The sequence below is a fragment of the Rattus norvegicus genome, chromosome 2 (genome assembly GCF_021556685.1).
Source record: "Rattus norvegicus strain SHRSP/BbbUtx chromosome 2, alternate assembly SHRSP_T2T, whole genome shotgun sequence".
Lineage (NCBI taxonomy): Eukaryota > Metazoa > Chordata > Mammalia > Rodentia > Muridae > Rattus > Rattus norvegicus.
Window position 1 is genome coordinate 188,304,414 of NC_141535.1, and position 6,000 is coordinate 188,310,413.

Below are 6,000 nucleotides of genomic sequence, written 5' to 3' on the forward strand. Positions count from 1 at the left end.
TACTCCTTGTTCTGGTTTGCTTTGATCTTCTGCTAACACTGCTTCCAAGAGGCCCTGCTCTCTGTGCAGCTATGCTATGCTCCCACATACCAGCAGTCCTCCAGGATGCAACTATGTTCTCTTAGAACACCATGTCTGGACTCCATCCTTTTGAACCAGTGTTCACCTCTGGTGGCCTCAAGGTTCCCAGTGGGCTCACTTTACCCCAGATTGTTTTCATGTCTTAATTTATTATTTTCCTCATTGTTGTGACCAAATGTCAGACAGTAAGCAACTTAAGGGAGAAATACTTTAGTTTGGCTCAGAGTTCAAAGAAATGAGGTCCATCATGGTGGGGAAGGTGTGGTAGAAGAAGGCATCTGCTCCATGGAGCCAGTCAGGAAGCAGAGAAAGGGGAAGCATAATTTTCATCAGGTCTTCTCTTTCTCTTTCTACTCAGCCTGGCTTGTCAGGCCACAGGGCGATGCCACTTGTGTTCAGGGTAGGTAGACCCTGCCACCTCAGTTAGCCACATGGAATTATCCTCATCATCACGCATAGAGTTAAATATGTCAGATGATTTCAAATCAAGACAAGTTGACAGTAATATTAATCATTATCCTCAGCAATGGTTTTAGATAGCTCTTCATAACCACATTCAAGGTGACACACTCAGGATGGTCTCTGGCTACACCATGTCAAGCTACTATTCTCTACCTTACTTTTGATATATAACAATAGATCACATTAACAACTCAGTAGATAGATTTCATACAGAAAACAAAACTCATGTTCTCTCCACTCTCAGGTGACCCAGTTTAAAAGAAGTTGAATATTCCCACTAGACACATGTGTATCCATATTTCATTATTGGAAAGATATCCAATTTCTACATGACACTTTATTCTTCATTATCCCTCTAGTCTCTCTCCCACTTTTTTTCTATTGACTGGGCAGTGGACACAGACGGAGGGAAGAAGACAAACCCTACCTTCAATAGTTTCTTTCTAAAGCCGGAGCTTGTATTCATTTTTCTGCCGTGTTTGGATTATACACAGCTATTCAGGCCACAAGCAGATGACATGTCTGAGAATAAGTGTGGGAAGCACTTTCATCAGTGTCATGCATTTTCCCAGAGCCAGGCTTCTATGTCCACCTGGCCACTCATCTGTGCAGCTGGTCTTTGTTCTATAGGGTACACAGCATAGCACACCATCCAGGAGTCCTCAAGGCAGGGAGTTTTGTTTGCTTTAAAAGTGATGCAGGATCTAAAGACAAGAGATGTTATGAGGACGTGGAGGGGGACAGAGCTCCTCATCCCAGAATCTGGTTGAAGCCTCCAACCAGCTGAGAATCAAGAATTCCAGCACAATTAAGAATTAACTTCCTCCCTGCCCAGCTGTAAGCCTGGGACTTTGTAGGAATCTTACCAGAAAAGCCATTCACAGTAAAAGTACATGTCCTAGGTCTCATGTGTAGCCACAGAGGCGTCTGATTGTGCCTTATCAGATTGTAATCCCATCCCAGGCATCCTTGGAACTGCCTGTGATCTCTACTGTTGAAAGGGGTAATGGGAAAATAGAGATAGAGCAGGTGAGGGTCTCTTAGAAACTTGCTGAACAATGAAATTCCCAATGTTTCCAAAGACCTGTGTATATTCTCTACTAGAACATACATTCACACATGCACACACACACACACACACACACACACACACACACACACACATACACACACCATTGGAAAAGCATGGGTCACACTTGGGTAAGTCTTACTCCTTTCCTGAGTGCCTCACATCCAATGCATTAACCCTGGAGCTTATGATTTATGTTAAAATGTCTTTCAATAAGCTCAAATTGTGCTTTATACTACCTTGTTTTTCTTCACTGAAACCGGGAGCCCAGTTTCTTTCTTTCTTTTTTTTTTTTATTAATGAGTATTTCTTATTTACATTTCAAATGTTATTCCCTTTCCCGGTTTCCGGACCAACATCCCCCTAATCCCTCCCCCTCCCCTTCTCTATGGGTGTTCCCCTCCCCACTCTCCCCCCATTGCCGCCCTCCCCCCAACAATCACGTTCACTGGGGGTTCAGTCTTAGCAAGACCAAGGGCTTTCACTTACACTGGTGATCTTACTAGGATATTCATTGCTACCTATGAGGTCAGAGTCCAGGGTCGGTCCATGTATAGTCTTTAGGTAGTGGCTTAGTCCCTGGAAGCTCTAGTTGCTTGGCATTGTTGTTCACAAGGGGTCTCGAGCCCCTTCAAGCTCTTCCAGGCCTTTCTCTGATTCCTTCAATGGGGGTCCTATTCTCAGTTCAGTGATTTGCTGCTGGCATTCGCCTCTGTATTTGCTGTATTCTGGCTGTGTCTCTCAGGAGAGATCTACATCCGGGGAGCCCAGTTTCTAACTGAATAGAAGTTCTTGAAAGATTCAAAGAACACCCACGGCTGAACCACCTCCTATCCTGCCAACACCGACAAAAGGAATCAACAGATTGAGAAGAACAGCGTTAAGCTGGCATGCAGTGGCCTGGGTAGGCTCCAGACAGGGCTTTTCATTCCTAGGTGACCTTGAACATATAATCATTAGATGTAAGACGTTTTATCTCAAATTATAGACAAAATACCAACCAATTTCCTCACAAGTTTTACAAAAGTCCTTAAATGATGTTGTTGAAGGTCTTGAAGCACTGTACCATTGGAAAGGCAACTAAAACCTCAAATATGGCTTTTCCTTATCCACCATACACCTGAGCTCATGTTAGTCATTTTTTGTAGATCACTCGAACAAACTGAGAAAACTTAGATGTCCTACCATGCTGAAATAAGAACTGGCAACCATGGCACCATGAAGAGGCAATTAAGAAGAACAGCTGCACAGCTTTCTGGTTGTTTGAAGTTACCTCAAGTGGGATTCCAGTAATAATAGTGAGCTTTAATGCTTTGTGTAGCCCATATAGAGACCTGACACTATTGTGATATATTACATTATTAATTCACTTACCGACCAGGTAAACAATGTACTTCATTATACCTCGGCTGATTTTGTTTATCTGGCTAACCAGGTTTTATTAAAGTTAGTTCTTTGACAATGTCAACCTCCCAAACCCTTGTTTCTTTCCTAGACTCATGACTTTTGGTTTTGTTCTCTTATTCAATTGAGTTAATTAGGGTCATCTGTATGACCACTAGATTGGAAAAATACTTTGGAGCCTGGTGGGGTCATCAGCTGTACACAATTAAGGGGACGAATACTCTACCATGAATCTATCTATAATTAGATTTAGATTAATAAGAAGAGGTGCCTTTGTGACAAAATTATTGTCCTCAGAGTAGACATATTCAAGTTGCCTCTTTGCACTTTGCTCTTGAACATTCACATCTGTGATAAAAGGAAATTCTGTTGTTCTCTACTGAAAGCCCGTTCAATGCTTAACATATATTAATCCCTTTTTAAATATAACTTCAACCAAAATGGCTACTTGTAATAAGAGTTTGACCTAGCTCCTGCTAGGTTGAATATACTTCTAAGTCAGAGACACTTTTCCTCTAGATTTTTAATGACATCCATTCAATTCTTTCTTATATTAATAATTACACTTTTTTTGAAAATAGCAACCATTTTACACTTACTTTTAAGTGATATGCAGATCACTGGACGTGCTTGACTTTCAACATGCAACTGTTATATTTTTTTGACTTTAAAGGAAAGGAAGAATACAAACCTAGGGTAAGCCTTGGTATGAAAAAGCAAGAAGCAGTCCATACCGAACTTCTTAGAATTTCTCCTTCCAGTTGGCCAACAACACAGGCTCACTCTTTCTGTTGAACGAAAGCCTATACCATTTCAGCAGCGTACATTATTAGCCCCATTTTTAGTGTTAATGGGGCTAACAATATCTTTTGCAGTTTTGTGGGGTGTTTTTAATGTACAGTTTTATACTTAAATAGGAAACGTGGCTATTGTATGTGTGATAATTGAGAATTACTGAATGTGTACTTCTACCGGCCTGCTGGTAGGAAGTCAAACAGCCTCTGAGGGGGAAATCAAGGTTTAAAGATAGGAAATGTGGAAAGAAGATTCAAGAGACAGATGTCAGAGGGCTGCACTCAATACCATACCAGCCTTGAATGTACTTTTCTTAGGCCTTTTATACCTCACAGTTCTCTGGAAGGCAAAGTCACATCTCTTGCCATTCAAAAGCCTTCCTAGTCCTTCCACCAAGGTCAATAGAATCTTCAGTCCCTTGCCTCGAATGCACCTCCCCTTTCTGTTCCATGCCTCAGCAGGTTGGGAAACCTTCCAACAGACCCTGACCTGCCTTGACTCTGCCTGGCTGGCAGATTTTTCTCTCTCTCCCTTCAGTGCTTCAGAGAAGTGCCCCAACATTAGCTAAATGTTAAAATAGATCAATTTTATAATGGCACGGATTATTCATGCCTAGAGGTTATTTTTGAAGGTCTTCATAAACGAGCTATGCCTATATTTTGATTAGGCCCTGGTGGTGCTTTGTTCTCATTACAAATTTTCAAAACAAAACTTTCAGAAGCTGCTAGTTTGTCAGTATTCAGCAGTGCTTACCACGGAACCTCCTAAGTGAGACCAGTAATTAATGTGTTGACGTTAGTCCTCATCCTAAATGCAATTCCATGCTCAGATCTTTTGTTCAGGGATTAATGCACTGTGACCTAATGGCAGAGCATAGCTTCTGCAGTATTACAAGGTGACTAAAACAACAATGAAATGTAGCAAAACGGATGTGTTTCCAAGAGAAGACTGTGGCTCAAGAATTGTGTTTGTTTAACAACAAAAGTTCTGCCAATCCTTTCTTTGGACTTTGGTATACTTATTTTGACATTGTCCACGGAACTCTGGCTTTAGAATTTGACCAGCTTGCATTTTCTTTCTAGTCTTTCAAGTCACCCAGATACTTAGTAACTGGTGCTTTTGTATCCCCTAGGGACCCAGTTTCTCAGAAAATCAGGAAGCCCATCTTTCCAACATGAGGTTGTTGTGAGTACTCAAGAGAAGTTGCAAAGATCTTTAGAACAATCCATGATTCTCAACACATCCCCCATTGCCTTTCCTGTGGTCCTTTCAAGCTCCCCAGTAAACCCTCCAAGTGATCAAGAAAGTGGCTGTACATTAAGATGTGCATCCGGGCTATCTGAGGATGGAGGAGGTTTACAGCCTTCCCTGACAGACTTGAGTGGGTGGAAAATGTAATGTGTTGAAACTTGGGCATATGACAGAATTTTTAATCAGAGAGATTAGCAAGAAGGGTAACCAGTTCTTGCATAAGCTTACCTGTGAGGACTCTTCTGTTCCTGAGCCTTGAATTCCTGCCCTGTTCTATCCCCAGTCTTAGACAAGCAGCTCAATGCTAGGGCTCTTTGGATCATGAGGAGAGGAAAAGAAAGCAGAGGTCCCTAGACCTTGATGGCAGGATGCTGAAACAATATGTCTCAACACGTCTGAACCCAAGGACTTGAGGACAAAAGCAAGGGAATCCAAGCAGAGACACCAAGTCCAAGCCTGAGGACAAAAGAAACAGCCATTTGAACTTTGGGAGGAGTAGAAGCTGCCTGGAAATTGAGGCAAGGGGTGAATTGCTCTTGGCTGAATTGCAAAGCCAGACTAGTTCATGTACAGTTTGGGAGTCAAAATTTTATCTCTACATCCTTGCACTCTTATTTCAAGGGGAATTCCTTCTCATCTTGGTAACTTTGTAAAGCATTCATTGGAGCCATACCCTGTACCTTGTAAGAGTTAAGTCTTCATTAGCATGAATTGGAACTCACTGTCCGTGTGATTGGGATCTTCTTGGAACCTCCCTGGAAGACCTGCATTACCTTAAATTACAATCAAACAGTCCACTTGTCTTGACTTCTCGAGAGCAGTGCACTCCTTATGAAATCACCATCTTTATTCTCCATTCTAACCCATTTCCTAGCACTATCCTGAAAGGTCATTTTCAGGTTGCTGTGAATTTAGAGGCAAGGAATAAGAATTGATTC

At 41.8% G+C, this 6,000-nt stretch overlaps 1 long non-coding RNA gene across 1 annotated transcript in view; it reads left to right on the forward strand.

Moving 5' to 3' along the window:
• LOC120100894 (uncharacterized) overlaps nucleotides 1-3,087 on the forward strand; it is a 52,695-nt gene extending 49,608 nt beyond the window's left edge. Inside the window, exon 4 of the long non-coding RNA XR_015676662.1 lies at nucleotides 2,761-3,087. This is a non-coding gene — a long non-coding RNA (uncharacterized LOC120100894). The remainder of the gene's footprint in view (nucleotides 1-2,760) is intronic.
• Nucleotides 3,088-6,000: the final 2,913 nt, after the last annotated feature.